Source organism: Bombina bombina, chromosome 4, assembly GCF_027579735.1.
Source record: "Bombina bombina isolate aBomBom1 chromosome 4, aBomBom1.pri, whole genome shotgun sequence".
NCBI lineage: Eukaryota > Metazoa > Chordata > Amphibia > Anura > Bombinatoridae > Bombina > Bombina bombina.
Genome location: NC_069502.1, coordinates 1,241,013,850 through 1,241,035,326, shown reverse-complemented (window position 1 = coordinate 1,241,035,326; position 21,477 = coordinate 1,241,013,850). Strand labels below are relative to the sequence as shown.

Here is a 21,477-nt window from a genome sequence, read left to right as displayed (position 1 = left end):
ACTCTGTATGGATTAGTTTCTCTCTTGGTGACAAATCCTTTGTGCAGCTTCCAGATTCCCTGAGCACAAAAGAGTGCTCAAGCTTTAAATGCACTAAAACGATAACAACACAAAGCGCATCCCCCATTCAAGGTAAAATCATTTATAGCTTTATTTGTGCACACAATCTAATGCACTTACAAGAGATAAAATATTAAAAGCCTTCAGTTCTTGTTCCACAGGAATCCGCAGGTAGCGGCCTCTGCTCCTCTTTTGTCTCTGTAAACCGATTGTAAGACCTTTTAAGGAACTTTTTTTTTTCAAAAACTAATTAAACAGATTAAAAGCCTCTTATAATGTGCAGAGTCTTATAGTTACAGGTAGACCATCCCGTCTACGCGTTTCGTTTGTCCTCCGCAAACTTTATCAAGACAGTGGATGTTGGATATTCTTCGTATGAGGATCCCCTTGTTAAAAAGAGCCGTATTGGATCCACCTCTTCCTGCTGCTGCCCGGAATGTAAACAAAGCATGCCCAATAGCCATGTTCTGCTACGGCATGTTTCTACCGTGACATAGTACATTATACTTCAATCGTCAACAACCTAATCATAGCACATACTATACAGAAGCTCATGAGGCTGAATTATGAAATGTCTGTCGGACCTGATACGACAGTGCGGATCAGGTCCGACAGACATCGCTGAATGCGGAGAGCAATACACTCTCCATATTCAGCATTGCACCAGCAGCTCGCTGCCCCCTGCAGACTCACGGCCAATGGGGGGTGTCAATCAAACCGATCGTACTTGATCGGGTTGATTTGTGGCGATTTCTATCTGTCTGCTCAGAGCAGGTGGACGGGGTTATGGAGCGCTGCTTCATAACTGCTGTTTCTGGCGAGTCTGAAGACTCGCCAGAAACACGGGCGCACAAGCTCCATACAGCGCTTGATAAATGGGCCTCCATATGTTAAGAGGCAGAATCTTATTCATAATGAAATTACCTGGCATTTGCTGTTTCTCATATTGTAAGCAACCCCTTTGTTTCTACAAAAATAGATGCACAATGTATACAGCGTAGCCACCCCGTGTGCCGGATTACTTCTTATTAGCTGCACTCTCTGGCGTATGCTGTGCCACACTATCTGCGTGCTAGCTCCACCCTTATACTACGTAGGGAATTAGGTGTCATGTAAACACAACACGCCCATTTAGCAGTACTCTCTGACAAATGCTGTGCCACACTATCTCCGTGCTAGCTCCACCCTTATACTACGTAGGTGATTAGGTGTCATGTAAACACAAGACGCCCATTTAGCTGCACTCTCTGACAAATGCTGTGCCACACTATCTCCGTGCTAGCTCCACCCTTATACTACGTAGGTGATTAGGTGTCATGTAAACACAACACGCCCATTTAGCTGCACTCTCTAGCGTATGCTGTGCCACACTATCTCCCTGCTAGCTCCACCCTTATACTACGTAGGTGATTAGGTGTCATGTAAACACAACACGCCCCTTTAGCTGCACTCTCTGACGTATGCTGTGCCACACTATCTCCGTGCTAGCTCCACCCTTATACTACATAGGTGATTAGGTGTCATGTAAACACAACACGCCCATTTAGCTGCACTCTCTGACAAATGCTGCGCCACACTATCTCCGTGCTAGCTCCACCCTTATACTACGTAGGTGATTAGGTGTCATGTAAACACAACACGCCCATTTAGCTGCACTCTCTGACAAATGCTGTGCCACACTATCTCTGTGCTAGCTCCACCCTTATACTACGTAGGTGATTAGGTGTCATGTAAACACAACATGCCCATTTAGCTGCACTCTCTGACAAATGCTGTGCCACACTATCTCCGTGCTAGCTCTACCCTTATACTACATAGGTGATTAGGTGTCATGTAAACACAACACGCCCATTTAGCTGCACTCTCTGACAAATGCTGTGCCACACTATCTCTGTGCTAGCTCCACCCTTATACTACGTAGGTGATTAGGTGTCATGTAAACACAACACGCCCATTTAGCTGCACTCTCTGACGTATGCTGCGCCACACTATCTCCGTGCTAGCTCCACCCTTATACTACGTAGGTGATTAGGTGTCATGTAAACACAACACGCCCATTTAGCAGTACTCTCTGACAAATGCTGTGCCACACTATCTCTGTGCTAGCTCCACCCTTATACTACGTAGGTGATTAGGTGTCATGTAAACACAACACGCCCATTTAGCTGCACTCTCTGGCGTATGCTGTGCCACACTATCTCCCTGCTAGCTCCACCCTTATACTACGTAGGTGATTAGGTGTCATGTAAACACAACACGCCCCTTTAGCTGTACTCTCTGACAAATGCTGTGCCACACTATCTCTGTGCTAGCTCCACCCTTATACTACGTAGGTGATTAGGTGTCATGTAAACACAACACACCCATTTAGCTGCACTCTCTGACAAATGCTGCGCCACACTATCTCCGTGCTAGCTCTACCCTTATACTACGTAGGTGATTTGGTGTCATGTAAACACAACACGCCCATTTAGCTGTACTCTCTGGCGTATGCTGTGCCACACTATCTCCGTGCTAGTTCCACCCTTATACTACGTAGGTGATTAGGTGTCATGTAAACACAACACGCCCATTTAGCTGCACTCTCTGGCATATGCTGTGCCACACTATCTCCGTGCTAGCTCCACCCTTATACTACGTAGGGAATTAGGTGTCATGTAAACACAACACGCCCATTTAGCTGCACTCTCTGGCGTATGCTGTGCCACACTATCTCTGTGCTAGCTCCACCCTTATACTACATAGGTGAATAGGTGTCATGTAAACACAACACGCCCATTTAGCTGCACTCTCTGACAAATGCTGTGCCACACTATCTCTGTGCTAGCTCCACCCTTATACTACGTAGGTGATTAGGTGTCATGTAAACACACAACACGCCCATTTAGCTGTACTCTCTGGCGTATGCTGTGCCACACTATCTCCCTGCTAGCTCCACCCTTATACTACGTAGGTGATTAGGTGTCATGTAAACACAAGACGCCCATTTAGCTGTACTCTCTGACAAATGCTGTGCCACACTATCTCCGTGCTAGCTCCACCCTTATACTACGTAGGGAATTAGGTGTCATGTAAACACAACACGCCCATTTAGCTGCACTCTCTGACAAATGCTGTGCCACACTATCTCCGTGCTAGCTCCACCCTTATACTACGTAGGTGATTAGGTGTCATGTAAACACAACACATCCATTTAGCTGTACTCTCTGACAAATGCTGTGCCACACTATCTCCGTGCTAGCTCCACCCTTATACTACGTAGGTGATTAGGTGTTATGTAAACACAACACGCCCATTTAGCTGCACTCTCTGGCGTATGCTGTGCCACACTATCTCTGTGCTAGCTCCACCCTTATACTACGTAGGGAATTAGGTGTCATGTAAACACAACACGCCCATTTAGCTGTACTCTCTGACAAATGCTGTGCCACACTATCTCCCTGCTAGCTCCACCCTTATACTACGTAGGTGATTAGGTGTCATGTAAACACAACACCCTCATTTAGCTGTACTCTCTAGCAAATGCTGTGCCACACTATCTCCGTGCTAGCTCCACCCTTATACTACGTAGGTCATTAGGTGTCATGTAAACACAACACACCCATTTAGCCGCACTCTCTGACAAATGCTGTGCCACACTATCTCCGTGCTAGCTCTACCCTTATACTACGTAGGTGATTAGGTGTAATGTAAACACAACACGCCCATTTAGCTGCACTCTCTGGCATATGCTGTGCCACACTATCTCTGTGCTAGCTCCACCATTATACTACGTAGGTGATTAGGTGTCATGTAAACACAACACGCCCATTTAGCTGCACTCTCTGACAAATGCTGTGCCACACTATCTCCCTGCTAGCTCCACCCTTATACTATGTAGGTGATTAGGTGTCATGTAAACACAACACGCCCATTTAGCTGTACTCTCTGACAAATGCTGCGCCACACTATCTCTGTGCTAGCTCCACCCTTATACTACGTAGGTGATTAGGTGTCATGTAAACACAACACGCCCATTTAGCTGCACTCTCTGACAAATGCTGTGCCACACTATCTCTGTGCTAGCTCCACCCTTATACAACGTAGGTGATTAGGTGTCATGTAAACACAACACGCCCATTTAGCTGCACTCTCTGACAAATGCTGCACCACACTATCTCCCTGCTAGCTCCACCCTTATACTACATAGGTGATTAGGTGTCATGTAAACACAACACGCCCATTTAGCTGCACTCTCTGGCAAATGCTGTGCCACACTTTCTCTGTGCTAGCTCCACCCTTATACTACGTAGGGAATTAGGTGTCATGTAAACACAACACGCCCCTTTAGCTGCACTCTCTGACAAATGCTGCGCCACACTATCTCCGTGCTAGCTCCACCCTTATACTACGTAGGTGATTAGGTGTCATGTAAACACAACACGCCCATTTAGCTGTACTCTCTGACAAATGCTGCGCCACACTATCTCTGTGCTAGCTCCACCCTTATACTACGTAGGTGATTAGGTGTCATGTAAACACAACACGCCCATTTATCTGCACTCTCTGACAAATGCTGTGCCACACTATCTCCGTGCTAGCTCCACCCTTATACTACGTAGGTGATTAGGTGTCATGTAAACACAACACGCCCATTTAGCTGCACTCTCTGGCAAATGCTGTGCCACACTATCTCCGTGCTAGCTCCACCCTTATACTACGTAGGTGATTAGGTGTCATGTAAACACAACACGCCCATTTAGCTGCACTCTCTGGCAAATGCTGTGCCACACTATCTCCGTGCTAGCTCCACCCTTATACTACGTAGGTGATTAGGTATCATGTAAACACAACACGCCCATTTAGCTGTAGCGTGTTAAACAATCAATAATCAACCCTCTTACTATTTCTGTTCTAAATGCATCTATACAGTGTGCATCTATTAGTTACCATATCTTTAGGGTAGTGACTATTTAGTTAAACTCCATGTCCTAAGGTTAAAATACTTCTACACATCATATTCTACATGATATGCCCTACTGCTAGATACTTAATGTACTTGTTTTACTGAGAATAACTTTGACCAAGGGTCAGGTGGAACTACTGTTGTCGACTGACATTCAAAGGGGCTACTGTTAGTCCCAATTAGTGCTGGTTATTACTGGCTTGCACCAGCCCCTGATCTTCCTCTTTTTATGTGTCTATACTGCAGCTAATAACAATAGCTATATATTGTTATTGTGGTTCTTCTAGGTCTCATAACTCTAGTTAGACTATAACCTCTATATTTTCTTTAATGTTAAATTAACTTAGTATAATGTCCTTCCTAGTTCCCTAACTATTGCTTATCTATTTATTCTAAATTATTATTGAATAAATTGAAGCAAAATCCTCCCTCTTTTTTATGATTAATTGGGGCATCTTTCTTTACTAGAAATCTAGGGACCTTATAGCATAAATGCTTGTAGATCTAGGTCTATATTTAGACCTTTGGGAGTGAGGCGTTTTAGTTCTTGAATCCACTTGGTTTCTTTTTGTCTCAGTGTAATTAACCTTTGATGTGGGTTTACTCCTATGGATACCACATCTAAAATGGTAATATGTAAACTACTTGGGTCTTTGTTGTGTTTTACTCTAAAATGGTCTGACACACTGTGTGTTCTTAACCCTATTTCTATATTATTTATGTGCTCATAGCATCTTCTTTTTATCTTGCATTTCGTTCTTCCTACATAAATTTTTCCACAGCCACAGGTGAGTCCATAGACTACAAATGTGGAGTGGCACGTACCTCTACATGTAATTGGCATTTGCTTGGTGTTATTCCAATTCATATAAGAATCCCTATTCGCAAGATGCGCACACATACAACAATTGCTGCGGCCACATTTGTATGTTCCGGGCCTACCTGTGTCCCACTGATCCAGGGAGCCTGATCTATTACTCTTTATTTGTCCTGGATGGAACTAAAATATTCTTTAGATTCTGATTTTTTCTGAATACCACTAACGCTTTTTCTTCTATTACAGTTTTCAATATGGGGTCCGCCTTCAGAATACCCCAGTGTTTATGCAGAATTTTTTTGATGAACCCAGCCCCCTCGCTGTATGTGGTAATAAACCTAAAATTGCTATCCATATCTTCCCTGGTGTTCACTCTATTCTCTTGGTTTGAATTTAATAGACTACTTTGTTGGCATATTGCGTTTTTGTTTCTAGCTTCACTCACTAGTTCTCATCATATTCTTTATCTATGAATCTTTTTTGTAAGATGTCTGCTTCTTTGTTGTAGTCCTCTAACTTTGAGCAGTTATGTCTGATACGGCAAAACTGCCCATATGGGATATTAGCTTTCCAATTACTCATATGTCCACTTTTGGCTTTCAAGAATCCATTACGATCAGTCGGTTTTCTGTAGTTACGTACCATGCGTCATGGATCAGCCAATCGGATTGAACTTGAATCTGATTGGCTGATTGGATCAGCCAATCAGAATTTTCCTACCTTAATTCCGATTGGCTAAAAGAATCCTATCAGCCAATCAGAATTTGAGGGACGCCATCTTGGATGATGTCACTTAAAGGAATATTCATCCGGCGAGTAGGCGTCGGTGGATGAAGATGGCTCCGCGTCGGCTGCTTTGAAGATGACTCCGCTCCGCTCCGGATGAATGCAGATTGAAGGCGCTGCCTGGATGAAGACTTCTATCGGATGGAAGACCTCTTCAGTGCCCCTTGGATGAAGACTTCGACCGCTGCGGATGTCCTCTTCTGTTCCATCGGTGGTCGGCTGGCTGAAGACGGCTAAAGGTAGGATGATCTTCAGGGGGGTAGTGTTAGGTTTATTTAAGGGGGGTTTGGGTTAGAGTAGGGGTATGTGGGTGGTGAGTTGTAATGTTGGGGGTGATATTGTGTTTTTATTACAGGCAAAAGAGCTGATTTCTTTGGGGCATGCCCCGCAAAAGGCCCTTTTAAGGGCTGGTAAGGTAATAGAGCTGTTAACTATCGTAATTTAGAATAGGGTAGGGCATTTTTTTATTTTGGTGGGCTTTGTTTTTTATTAGGGGGCTTAGATTAGGTGTAATTAGCTTAAAAATCTTGTAATATTTTTTTATTTTTTGTAACTTAGGCCTAGATTTAGAGTTGGGCGTTAGCCGTCAAAACCAGCGTTAGAGGCTCCTAACGCTGGTTTTTACCGAACGCTGGTATTTGGAGTCAGTCAGGAAAGGGTCTAATGCTCACTTTGCAGCCGCGACTTTTCCATACCGCAGATCCCCCTACGCCATTTGCGTATCCTATCTTTTCAATGGGATCTTTCTAACGCCGGTATTTAGAGTCGTGGCTGAAGTGAGCGTTAGAAATCTAACGACAAAACTCCAGCCGCAGAAAAAAGTCAGTAGTTAAGAGCTTTCTGGGCTAACGCCGGTTTATAAAGCTCTTAACTACTGTGCTCTAAAGTACACTAACACCCATAAACTACCTATGTACCCCTAAACCGAGGCCCCCCCCCCACATCGCCACCACTCTATTAAAAATTTTTAACCCCTAATCTGCCACTCCGTACACCGCCGCCACTTACGTTATACCTATGTACCCCTATTCTGCTGCCCCTAATACCGCCGACCCCTACATAATATTTATTAACCCCTAATCTGCCGCCCCCGCTATCGCTGACACCTGCATATTTTTTTTAACCCCTAATCTGCCGCTCCGTACACCGCCGCAACCTACAATATACCTATGTACCCCTAATCTGCTGCCCCTAACACAGCCGACCCCTATATTATATTTATTAACCCCTAATCTGCCCCCCACAATGTCGCCGCCAGCTACCTACAATAATTAACCCCTAATCTGCCGACCTGATGTCGCCGCTACTCTAATAAATGGATTAACCCCTAAAGCTAAGTCTAACCCTAACACTAACACCCCCCTAAATTAAATATAATTTAAATCTAACTAAATAAATTAGCTCTTATTATATAAATTATTCCTATTTAAAGCTAAATACTTACCTGTAAAATAAACCCTAATATAGCTACAATATAAATTATAATTATATTGTAGCTATTTTAGGATTCATATTTATTTTACAGGCAACTTTGTAATTATTTTAACCATGTACAATAGCTATTAAATAGTTAATAACTATTTAATAGCTAAAATAGTTAAAATAATTACAAAATTACCTGTAAAATAAATCCTAACCTAAGTTACAAGTAAACCTAACACTACACTATCAATAAATAAATTAAATAAAATACCTACAATTACCTACAATTAAACCTAACACTACACTATCAATAAATTAATTAAATATAATACCTACAAATAACTACAATTAAATAAACTAACTAAAGTACAAAAAATAAAAAGAAACTAAGTTACAAAAAATAAAAAAATAATTACAAACATTAGAAAAATATTACAACAATTTTAAACTAATTACACCTACTCTAAGCCCCCTAATAAAATAATAAAGACCCCCAAAATAAAAAAATGCCCTACCCTATTCTAAATTAAAAAAGTTCAAAGCTCTTTTACCTTACCAGCCCTGAACAGGGCCATTTGCGGGGCATGCCCCAAAGAATTCAGCTCTTTTGCCTGTAAAAAAAAAACATACAATACCCCCCCAAAATTACAACCCACCACCCACATACCCCTAATCTAACCCAAACCCCAGTTAAATAAACCTAACACTAAGCCCCTGAAGATCTTCCTACCTTATTTTCACCATGTCAGGTTCACCGATCCGTCCTCCGAAGTCTTGATCCAAGCCCAAGCGGGGGCTGGCGATCCATAATCCGGCTGAAGTCTTCTATCAAGCCGTGGCTGAAGAGGTCCAGAAGAGGCTCCAAAGTCTTCATCCTATTAGGGAAGAAGAGGAGATCCGGACCGGCAACCATCTTGATCCAAGTGGCATCTTCTATCTTCATCCGATGACGAACGGCTCCATCTTGAAGACCTTCAGCGTGGATCCATCTTCTTCTTCCAACGTCCAACTGAAGAATGAAGGTTCCTTTAAGGGACGTCATCCAAGATGGCGTCCCTCGAATTCCGATTGGCTGATAGGATTCTATCAGCCAATCGGAATTAAGGTAGGAAAATTCTGATTGGCTGATGGAATCAGCCAATCGGATTCAAGTTCAATCCGATTGGCTGATTGGATCAGCTAATCAGATTGAGCTTGCATTCTATTGGCTGATCGGAAGAGCCAATAGAATGCGAGCTCAATCTGATTGGCTGATTGGATCAGCCAATCGGATTGAACTTGAATCTGTACTTTAGTTAGTTTATGTAATTGTATTTAATTGTAGTTATTTGTAGTTAATTTATTTAATAAATTTAATGATAGTGTAGTGTTAGGTTTAATTGTAACTTAGGTTAGGATTTATTTTACAGGTAATTTTGTATTTCTTTTAGATAGGTAGTTATTTAATAGTTAATAACTATTTAATAACTATCCTACCTAGTTAAAAGAAATACAAAGTTACCTGTAAAATAAATATAAATCCTAAAATAGCTACAATGTAATAATTACATTTAGCTATCTTAAGGTTTATTTTACAGCGAAGTATTTATTTTTAAATAGGAATAATTTAGTTAATAAGAGTAATTTTATTTAGATTTATTAAAATAATATTTAAGTTAGGGGGGTGTTAGGGTTAGGGTTAGACTTAGGTTTAGGGGTTAATTAGTTTAATATAGATGGCGGCGGTATAGGGGGGCAGGATAGGGGTTAATAAATTTATTATAGGTGGCGACGGTGTAGGGGGGCAGATTAGGGGTTAATAAGTTTAATATAGGTTGTGGCGGGGTCCGGAAGCGGCGGTTTAGGGGTTAGACAATTTATTTAGTTGCGGCGGGGTACGGGATCGGCAGGATAGGGGTTAATAAATTTATTATAGGTGGAGGCAGTATAGGGGGGGCAGGATAGGGGTTAATAGGTATTATGTAGTGGCGGCGGGGTCCGGGAGCGGCAGTTTAGGGGTTAATCAGTTTATTAGAGTGGCGGAGGGCTCCGGGAGCGGTGGTTTAGGGGTTAATGCATTTATTATAGTTGTGGCGGCGTCTAGGAGCGGCAGTTTATTTAGTTGCGGGGCGCTCAGGGGCCGCCGGTATACGGGTTAGAACGGTATAGTATAGTGTGAGTGCTTAGTGACTGGGGTATCAATAAAGCTGGGAAAAAGCCGAAGAGCAGCGAGATCGGATGAGTGATAATTATCACAGTCCGCTGCTCATCGCCCCGTACTTGGTGCGCGGCTTTTTGACAGCTTTTTTGATAACTTTGGCGATCTTATTCAGGTCCGCAGGAGCGATGGTAGGCGAGCTTAGGCGGGCGTATTGGGCCTGCGAAGGCAGGTAAATAGACACGTTGATAATTAGGCCACAGTCTCCTCTTTATCCTCTCACTGTTTTATACACAGTCTCATCTTTATCCTCTCACTCCTTTATACACAGCCTCCTCTTTATCCTCTCACTCCTTTATACACAGCCTCCTCTTTATCCTCTCACTCCTTTATACACAGCCTCCTCTTTATCCTCTCACTCCTTTATACACAGCCTCCTCTTTATCCTCTCACTCCTTTATACACAGCCTCCTCTTTATCCTCTCACTCCTTTATACACAGTTACCTCTTTATCCTCTCACTCCTTTATACACAGCCTCCTCTTTATCCTCTCACTCCTTTATACACAGCCTCCTCTTTATCCTCTCACTCCTTTATACACAGTTACCTCTTTATCCTCTCACTCCTTTATACACAGTCTCCTCTTTATCCTCTCACTGTTTGATACACAGTTTCCTCTTTATCCTCTCACTCCTTTATACACAGCCTCCTCTTTATCCTCTCAATCCTTTATACACAGCCTCCTCTTTATCCTCTCACTGTTTTATACACAGTCTCCTCTTTATCCTCTCACTCCTTTATACACAGCCTCCTCTTTATCCTCTCACTCCTTTATACACAGTCTCCTCTTTATCCTCTCACTCCTTTATACACAGTCTCCTCTTTATCCTCTCACTCCTTTATACACAGTCTCCTCTTTATCCTCTCACTGTTTTATACACAGTCTCCTCTTTATCCTCTCACTGTTTTATACACAGCCTCCTCTTTATCCTCTCACTCCTTTATACACAGCCTCCTCTTTATCCTCTCACTCCTTTATACACAGCCTCCTCTTTATCCTCTCACTCCTTTATACACAGTCTCCTCTTTATCCTCTCACTCCTTTATACACAGCCTCCTCTTTATCCTCTCACTGTTTTATACACAGTCTCCTCTTTATCCTCTCACTCCTTTATACACAGCCTCCTCTTTATCCTCTCACTCCTTTATACACAGCCTCCGCTTTATCCTCTCACTTATTTATACACAGCCTCCTCTTTATCCTCTCACTGTTTTATACACAGTCTCCTCTTTATCCTCTCACTCCTTTATACACAGCCTCCTCTTTATCCTCTCACTCCTTTATACACAGCCTCCTCTTTATCCTCTCACTCCTTTATACACAGTCTCCTCTTTATCCTCTCACTCCTTTATACACAGCCTCCTCTTTATCCTCTCACTCCTTTATACACAGCCTCCTCTTTATCCTCTCACTCCTTTATACACAGTCTCCTCTTTATCCTCTTACTCCTTTATACACAGTCTCCTCTTTATCCTCTTACTGTTTTATACACAGTCTCCTCTTTATCCTCTCACTGTTTTATACACAGTCTCCTCTTTATCCTCTCACTCCTTTATACACAGTCTCCTCTTTATCCTCTCACTGTTTTATACACAGTCTCCTCTTTATCCTCTCACTCCTTTATACACAGCCTCCTCTTTATCCTCTCATTCCTTTATACACAGCCTCCTCTTTATCCTCTCACTCCTTTATACACAGTCTCCTCTTTATCCTCTCACTGTTTTATACACAGCCTCCTCTTTATCCTCTCACTCCTTTATACACAGTCTCCTCTTTATCCTCTCACTCCTTTATACACAGTCTCCTCTTTATCCTCTCACTTATTTATACACAGCCTCCTCTTTATCCTCTCACTGTTTTATACACAGTCTCCTCTTTATCCTCTCACTCCTTTATACACAGCCTCCTCTTTATCCTCTCACTCCTTTATACACAGCCTCCTCTTTATCCTCTCACTCCTTTATACACAGTCTCCTCTTTATCCTCTCACTCCTTTATACACAGCCTCCTCTTTATCCTCTCATTCCTTTATACACAGTCTCCTCTTTATCCTCTCACTCCTTTATACACAGCCTCCTCTTTATCCTCTCACTCCTTTATACACAGCATCCTCTTTATCCTCTCACTCCTTTATACACAGTCTCCTCTTTATCCTCTTACTGTTTTATACACAGTCTCCTCTTTATCCTCTCACTGTTTTATACACAGTCTCCTCTTTATCCTCTCACTGTTTTATACACAGTCTCCTCTTTATCCTCTCACTCCTTTATACACAGCCTCCTCTTTATCCTCTCATTCCTTTATACACAGCCTCCTCTTTATCCTCTCACTCCTTTATACACAGTCTCCTCTTTATCCTCTCACTGTTTTATACACAGTCTCCTCTGTATCCTCTCACTCCTTTATACACAGCCTCCTCTTTATCCTCTCACTGTTTTATACACAGCCTCCTCTTTATCCTCTCACTCCTTTATACACAGCCTCCTCTTTATCCTCTCACTCCTTTATACACAGTCTCCTCTTTATCCTCTCACTGTTTTATACACAGCCTCCTCTTTATCCTCTCACTCCTTTATACACAGCCTCCTCTTTATCCTCTCACTCCTTTATACACAGTCTCCTCTTTATCCTCTTACTGTTTTATACACAGTCTCCTCTTTATCCTCTCAGTCCTTTATACACAGCCTCCTCTTTATCCTCTCACTGTTTTATACACAGTCGCCTCTTTATCCTCTCACTCCTTTATACACAGTCTCCTCTTTATCCTCTCACTCCTTTATACACAGTCTCCTCTTTATCCTCTCACTCCTTTATACACAGTCTCCTCTTTATCCTCTCACTCCTTTATACACAGTCTCCTCTTTATCCTCTCACTCCTTTATACACAGCCTCCTCTTTATCCTCTCACTCCTTTATACACAGTTACCTCTTTATCCTCTCACTCCTTTATACACAGCCTCCTCTTTATCCTCTCACTGTTTTATACACAGTCTCCTCTTTATCCTCTCACTCCTTTATACACAGTCTCCTCTTTATCCTCTCAGTCCTTTATACACAGCCTCCTCTTTATCCTCTCACTCCTTTATACACAGCCTCCTCTTTATCCTCTCACTCCTTTATACACAGTCTCCTCTTTATCCTCTCACTCCTTTATACACAGCCTCCTCTTTATCCTCTCACTCCTTTATACACAGCCTCCTCTTTATCCTCTCACTCCTTTATACACAGCCTCCTCTTTATCCTCTCACTCCTTTATACACAGCCTCCTCTTTATCCTCTCACTGTTTTATACACAGCCTCCTCTTTATCCTCTCACTCCTTTATACACAGCCTCCTCTTTATCCTCTCACTCCTTTATACACAGCCTCCGCTTTATCCTCTCACTCCTTTATACACAGTCTCCTCTTTATCCTCTCATTGTTTTATACACAGTCTCCTCTTTATCCTCTCACTGTTTTATACACAGTCTCCTCTTTATCCTCTCACTCCTTTATACACAGTCTCCTCTTTATCCTCTCACTCCTTTATACACAGCCTCCTCTTTATCCTCTCACTCCTTTATACACAGTCTCCTCTTTATCCTCTCACTCCTTTATACACAGCCTCCTCTTTATCCTCTCACTGTTTTATACACAGTCTCCTCTTTATCCTCTCACTCCTTTATACACAGTCTCCTCTTTATCCTCTCACTGTTTTATACACAGTCTCCTCTTTATCCTCTCACTCCTTTATACACAGCCTCCTCTTTATCCTCTCACTGTTTGATACACAGTTTCCTCTTTATCCTCTCACTCCTTTATACACAGCCTCCTCTTTATCCTCTCAATCCTTTATACACAGTCTCCTCTTTATCCTCTCACTCCTTTATACACAGCCTCCTCTTTATCCTCTCACTCCTTTATACACAGCATCTTTATCCTCTCACTCCTTTATACACAGCCTCCTCTTTATCCTCTCATTCCTTTATACACAGCCTCCTCTTTATCCTCTCACTGTTTTATACACAGTCTCCTCTTTATCCTCTCACTCCTTTATACACAGCCTCCTCTTTATCCTCTCACTCCTTTATACACAGCCTCCGCTTTATCCTCTCACTTATTTATACACAGCCTCCTCTTTATCCTCTCACTGTTTTATACACAGTCTCCTCTTTATCCTCTCACTCCTTTATACACAGCCTCCTCTTTATCCTCTCACTCCTTTATACACAGCCTCCTCTTTATCCTCTCACTCCTTTATACACAGCCTCCTCTTTATCCTCTCACTGTTTTATACACAGTCTCCTCTTTATCCTCTCACTCCTTTATACACAGCCTCCTCTTTATCCTCTCACTCCTTTATACACAGCCTCCTCTTTATCCTCTCACTCCTTTATACACAGTCTCCTCTTTATCCTCTTACTGTTTTATACACAGTCTCCTCTTTATCCTCTCACTGTTTTATACACAGTCTCCTCTTTATCCTCTCACTCCTTTATACACAGTCTCCTCTTTATCCTCTCACTGTTTTATACACAGTCTCCTCTTTATCCTCTCACTCCTTTATACACAGCCTCCTCTTTATCCTCTCATTCCTTTATACACAGCCTCCTCTTTATCCTCTCACTCCTTTATACACAGTCTCCTCTTTATCCTCTCACTGTTTTATACACAGCCTCCTCTTTATCCTCTCACTCCTTTATACACAGCCTCCTCTTTATCCTCTCACTCCTTTATACACAGCATCCTCTTTATCCTCTCACTCCTTTATACACAGCCTCCTCTTTATCCTCTCACTCCTTTATACACAGTCTCCTCTTTATCCTCTGACTCCTTTATACACAGCCTCCTCTTTATCCTCTCACTCCTTTATACACAGTCTCCTCTTTATCCTCTCACTCCTTTATACACAGCCTCATCTTTATCCTCTTATTGTTTGATACACAGTCTCCTCTTTATCCTCTCACTGTTTTATACACAGCCTCCTCTTTATCCTCTAACTGTTTTATACACAGCCTCCTCTTTATCCTCTCACTCCTTTATACACAGCCTCCGCTTTATCCTCTCACTCCTTTATACACAGTCTCCTCTTTATCCTCTCACTCCTTTATACACAGCCTCCTCTTTATCCTCTCACTCCTTTATACACAGCCTCATCTTTATCCTCTCACTCCTTTATACACAGTCTCCTCTTTATCCTCTCACTCCTTTATACACAGTCTCCTCTTTATCCTCTCACTACTTTATACACAGTCTCCTCTTTATCCTCTCACTCCTTTATACACAGCCTCCTCTTTATCCTCTCACTCCTTTATACACAGCCTCCTCTTTATCCTCTCACTCCTTTATACACAGTCTCCTCTTTATCCTCTCACTCCTTTATACACAGCCTCCTCTTTATCCTCTCACTGTTTTATACACAGCCTCCTCTTTATCCTCTCACTCCTTTATACACAGCCTCCTCTTTATCCTCTCACTCCTTTATACACAGTCTCCTCTTTATCCTCTCACTCCTTTATACACAGCCTCCTCTTTATCCTCTCACTCCTTTATACACAGTCTCCTCTTTATCCTCTCACTCGTTTTATACACAGCCTCCTCTTTATCCTCTCACTCCTTTATACACAGTCTCCTCTTTATCCTCTCACTCCTTTATACACAGTCTCCTCTTTATCCTCTCACTCCTTTATACACAGTCTCCTCTTTATCCTCTCACTGTTTTATACACAGCCTCCTCTTTATCCTCTCACTCCTTTATACACAGTCTCCTCTTTATCCTCTCACTCGTTTATACACAGCCTCCTCTTTATCCTCTCACTCCTTTATACACAGCCTCCTCTTTATCCTCTCACTCCTTTATACACAGTCTCCTCTTTATCCTCTCACTCCTTTATACACAGTCTCCTCTTTATCCTCTCATTCCTTTATACACAGTCTCCTCTTTATCCTCTCACTCCTTTATACACAGCCTCCTCTTTATCCTCTCACTGTTTTATACACAGCCTCCTCTTTATCCTCTCACTCCTTTATACACAGCCTCCTCTTTATCCTCTCACTCCTTTATACACAGCCTCCTCTTTATTCCTCTCACTCCTTTATACACAGTCTCCTCTTTATCCTCTCACTCCTTTATACACAGTCTCCTCTTTATCCTCTCACTCCTTTATACACAGCCTCCTCTTTATCCTCTCACTCCTTTATACACAGTCTCCTCTTTATCCTCTCACTCCTTTATACACAGTCTCCTCTTTATCCTCTCACTCCTTTATACACAGTCTCCTCTTTATCCTCTCACTGTTTTATACACAGCCTCCTCTTTATCCTCTCACTCCTTTATACACAGCCTCCTCTTTATCCTCTCACTGTTTTATACACAGTCTCCTCTTTATCCTCTCAGTCCTTTATACACAGTCTCCTCTTTATCCTCTCACTCCTTTATACACAGCCTCCTCTTTATCCTCTCACTCCTTTATACACAGCCTCCTCTTTATCCTCTCACTCCTTTATACACAGCTCCTCTTTATCCTCTCACTCCTTTATACACAGTCTCCTCTTTATCCTCTCACTGCTTTATACACAGTCTCCTCTTTATCCTCTCACTCCTTTATACACAGCCTCCTCTTTATCCTCTGACTCCTTTATACACAACCTCTTTATCCTCTCACTCCTTTATACACAGTCTCCTCTTTATCCTCTCACTTCTTTATACACAGTCTCCTCTTTATCCTCTCACTCCTTTATACACAGTCTCCTCTTTATCCTCTCACTCCTTTATACACAGTCTCCTCTTTATCCTCTCACTGTTTTATACACAGTCTCCTCTTTATCCTCTCAGTCCTTTATACACAGTCTCCTCTTTATCCTCTCACTCCTTTATACACAGCCTCCTCTTTATCCTCTCATTCCTTTATACACAGCCTCCTCTTTATCCTCTCACTCCTCTATAAACAGCCTCTTTATCCTCTCACTCCATTATACACAGTCTCCTCTTTATCCTCTCACTGATTTATACAAAGCTTATTTGTCTTCCATGCTTTAGTTTAGGACTTCACTTATCCTGTAGGTCACCTCATATAAAAAGTGCTATAGATTAGAAGGTAACTCATGGGTGGAGCCTCAAACACTTTATCATTTGCATAATCAGGTGGTAATGTGATTTTATAGTGATAACACACTAACCTAGATATAGAGTTCTGCGTTAGCCGTCCAAACCAGCGTTAGGGGGTCCTAACTCTGGTTTTGGCCGCCCGCTGGTATTTAGAGTCAGTCAGGAAAGGGTCTAAGGCTCATTTTCCAGCCTCAACTTTTGCATACCGTAGATCCCCTTACGTCAATTGCGTATCCTATTTTTTCAATGGGATCTTTCTAACGCCGGTATTTAGAGTCTTGGCTGAAGTGAGCGTTAGAAATCTAACAACAAAACTCCAGCCGCAGAAAAAAGTCAGGAGTTAAGAGCTTTATGGGCTAACGCCGATTCATAAAGCTCTTAACTACTGTGCTCTAGAGTACACTAACACCCATAAACTACATATGCACCCCTAAACCGAGGTCCCCCCACATCGCTGCCATTCTAATAAAAAATGTAACCCCTAATCTGCCGACCGCACACCACGCAACCTACATTATCCCTATGTACCCCTAATCTGCTGCCCCTAACATCGCTGACCCCTATATTATATTTATTACCCCATAATCTGCCCCCCCCCAACGTCGCCGCTACCTACCTACACTTATTAACCCCAATCTGCTGACCGGATCTCACCGCCACTATAATAAATGTATTAACCCCTAAACCGCCTCACTCCCGCCTCAAAAACCCTATAATAAATAGTATTAACCCATAATCTGCCCTCCCTAACATCGCCGACACCTAACTTCAAGTATTAACCCCTAATCTTCCGACCGGACCTCGCCGCTACTATAATAAATGTATTAACCCTTAAAGCTAAGTCTAACCCTAACCCTAACACCCCCCTAAATTAAATATAATTTAAATCTAACGAAATAAAATAAATCTTATTAAATAAATTATTCCTATTTAAAGCTAAATACTTACCTGTAAAATAAACCATAATATAGCTACAATACAAATAATAATTACATTGTAGCTATTTTAGGATTTATATTTATTTTACAGGCAACTTTGTATTTATTTTAACTAGGTACAATAGCTATTAAATAGTTAATAACTATTTAATAGCTACCTAGTTAAAATAATTACAAAATTACCTGTAAAATAAATCCTAACCTAAGTTACAATTAAACTTAACACTACACTTTCAATAAATTAATTAAATAAACTACCTACAATTACCTTCAATTATCTACAATTAAATCAACTAAACTAAATTACAAAAACAAACACACACTAAATTACAAAAAATAAAAAAAGATTACAAGAATTTTAAACTAATTACACCTACTCTAAGCCCCCTAAAAAATAACAAAGCCCCCCAAAATAAAAAAATGCCCTACCCTATTCTAAAATAAAAAGTTTACAGCTCTTTTACCTTACCAGCCCTTAAAAGGGCCTTTTGCGGGGCATGCCCCAAAGAATTCAGCTCTTTTGCCTGTAAAAAAACATACAATACCCCCCCAACATTAAAACCCACCACCCACATACCCCTAATCTAACCCAAACCCCCCTTAAAAAACCTAACACTAAGCCGCTGAAGATCTCCCTACCTTATCTTCACCACGCCGGGTATCACCGATCCGTCCAGAAGAGGCTCCGAATTCTTCATCCTATCCGCCAAGAAGAGGACATCCGGACCGGCAAACATCTTCATCTAAGCGGCATCTTCTATCTTCATCCATTCGACGAGGAGCGGCTCCATCTTCAAGACCTCCGGCGCGGAACATCCTCTTCTCCCGACGACTAGACGACGAATGAAGGTTCCTTTAAGGGACGTCATCCAAGATGGCGTCCCTCGAATTCCGATTGGCTGATAGGATTCTATCAGCCAATCGGAATTAACGTAGGAAAAATCTGATTGGCTTATTGAATCAGCCAATCAGATTCAAGTTCAATCGGATTGGCTGATCCAATCAGCCAATCAGATTGAGCTTGCATTCTATTGGCTGTTCCGATCATGGATGACGTCCCTTAAAGGAACCTTCATTCGTCGTCTAGTCGTCGGGAGAAGAGGATGTTCCGCGCCGGAGGTCTTGAAGATGGAGCCGCTCCTCATCGGATGGATGAAGATAGAAGATGCCGCTTGGATGAAGATGTTTGCCGGTCCGGATGTCCTCTTCTTGGTGGTTAGGATGAAGAATTCGGAGCCTCTTCTGGACCTCTTCTTGGCGGATAGGATGAAGACTTCGGAGCCACTTCTGGACCTCTTCTTGCCGGATAGGATGAAGACTTCGGAGCCTCTTCTGGACAGATCGGTGATAACCGCCGTGGTGAATATAAGATAGGGAGATCTTCAGGGGCTTAGCGTTAGGATTTTTAAGGGGGGTTTGGGCGGTATGTGGGTGGTGGGTTGTTATGTTGGGGGGTAGTGTATGTTTTTTTTACAGGCAAAAGAGCTGAATTCTTTGGGGCATGCCCCGCAAAAGGCCCTTTTAAGTGCTGATAAGGTAAAAGAGCTGTAAACTTTTTATTTTAGATTAGGGTAGGGCATTTTTTTATTTTGGGGGGCTTTGTTATTTTTTTAGGGGGCTTAGAGTAGGTGTAATTAGTTTATAATTCTTGTAATCTTTTTTTATTTTTTGTAATTTAGTGTTTGTTTTTTTTGTAATTTAGTTTAGTTGATTTAATTGTAGATAATTGTAGGTAATTGTAGGTAGTTTATTTAATTAATTTATTGATAGTGTAGTGTTAGGTTTAATTGTAACTTAGGTTAGGATTTATTTTACAGGTAATTTTGTAATTATTTTAACTAGGTAGCTATTAAATAGTTATTAACTATTTAATAGCTATTGTACCTTGTTAAAATAAATACCAAGTTACCTGTAAAATAAATATAAATCCTAAAATAGCTACAATGTAATTATTATTTATATTGTAGCTATATTAGGGTTTATTTTACAGGTAAGTATTTAGCTTTAAATAGGATTAATTTATTTAATAAGATTTATTTTATTTCGTTAGATAAAAATTATATTAAACTTAGGGGGGTGTTAGGGTTAGGGTTAGACTTAGCTTTAGGGGTTTATACATTTATTATAGTAGCGGTGAGGTCCGGTCGGCAGATTAGGGGTTAATACATGAAGTTAGGTGTCGCCGATGTTAGGGAGGGCAGATTAGGGATTAATACTATTTATTATAGGGTTTTTGAGGTGGGAGTGAGGCGGTTTAGGGGTTAATACATTTATTATAGTGGCGGCGAGGTCCGGTCGGCAGATTAGGGGTTAATAAGTGTAGGTAAGGCAGCGGCGACATGGGGGGGGGGGCAGATTAGGGGTTAATAAATATAATATAGGTTAAGGTGACCAGATTTTTAAAATGAAATCCAGGGACATTTTATTTTTTTTTATTGGCAAATGGTAAAAACTATTTTATTAGCGTATTTTCCTAAAATTATATATGCAGTGTGTTTGGTATGTGTTTATGGAGTGATTGCATGATATACATACACGTTATTTCTCACATTTCGACCCCGAGATAAAAAAAAAAAAATACTTCTTAGAATTTTTAGGGATATGAGTACCAAAATGTTAAGAATATAAGATAGAGAAAAAAAAATTCAAATCATATTTTGTATTTTATTCTTACCAAAGTATTCTGGTTCAACAATAACAATATAAATTAACAATTAAGAACAATAACTAAAAACTTAAAAAACAGTATTGTGGTCCCCCCACCAAAAATCAGTTTTCTTTTAACAATACGTATCTCATGTGTATCCCGGCCTTTGTTCAGACATTTGTATTAACATATTTCTCAGAGGAATGAATCTGCCTGAGAATATTTTTGTTCTTGGAGATTTTCTCCACAAATTCTAAACAGGACAATTTAATGTTATTTTTCACGATGAGAATTGCTTTGATAGTTTCCACACGAAATCGTGATTTCTCAGCAGTCCATATGTCATTCATGAGTGAGAAAACTCTTTCCACTGGAGCATTGCTGCCTGGCAGACAGAGGACTACTTCAGCTAATTTTTTAAGGTTAGCATGGGTTACCTCCATTCTCGTGAAATGGGTCATAACTGCATTCCACTTGCTGGCTACCGACACTGCTGATGCTGATGCATTCCATACAGGTATTTGCTCTTTTAGGAATTCATTTAGAAAAGTCACTTCATCAAACAAAGCATCTTGATT

At 41.3% G+C, this 21,477-nt stretch overlaps 1 protein-coding gene across 1 annotated transcript in view; it reads right to left on the bottom strand.

Moving 5' to 3' along the window:
- Positions 1-21,477, bottom strand: part of LOC128658296 (TRPM8 channel-associated factor homolog) — a 261,422-nt gene that overhangs the window by 168,329 nt on the left and 71,616 nt on the right. The window lies entirely within an intron of this gene.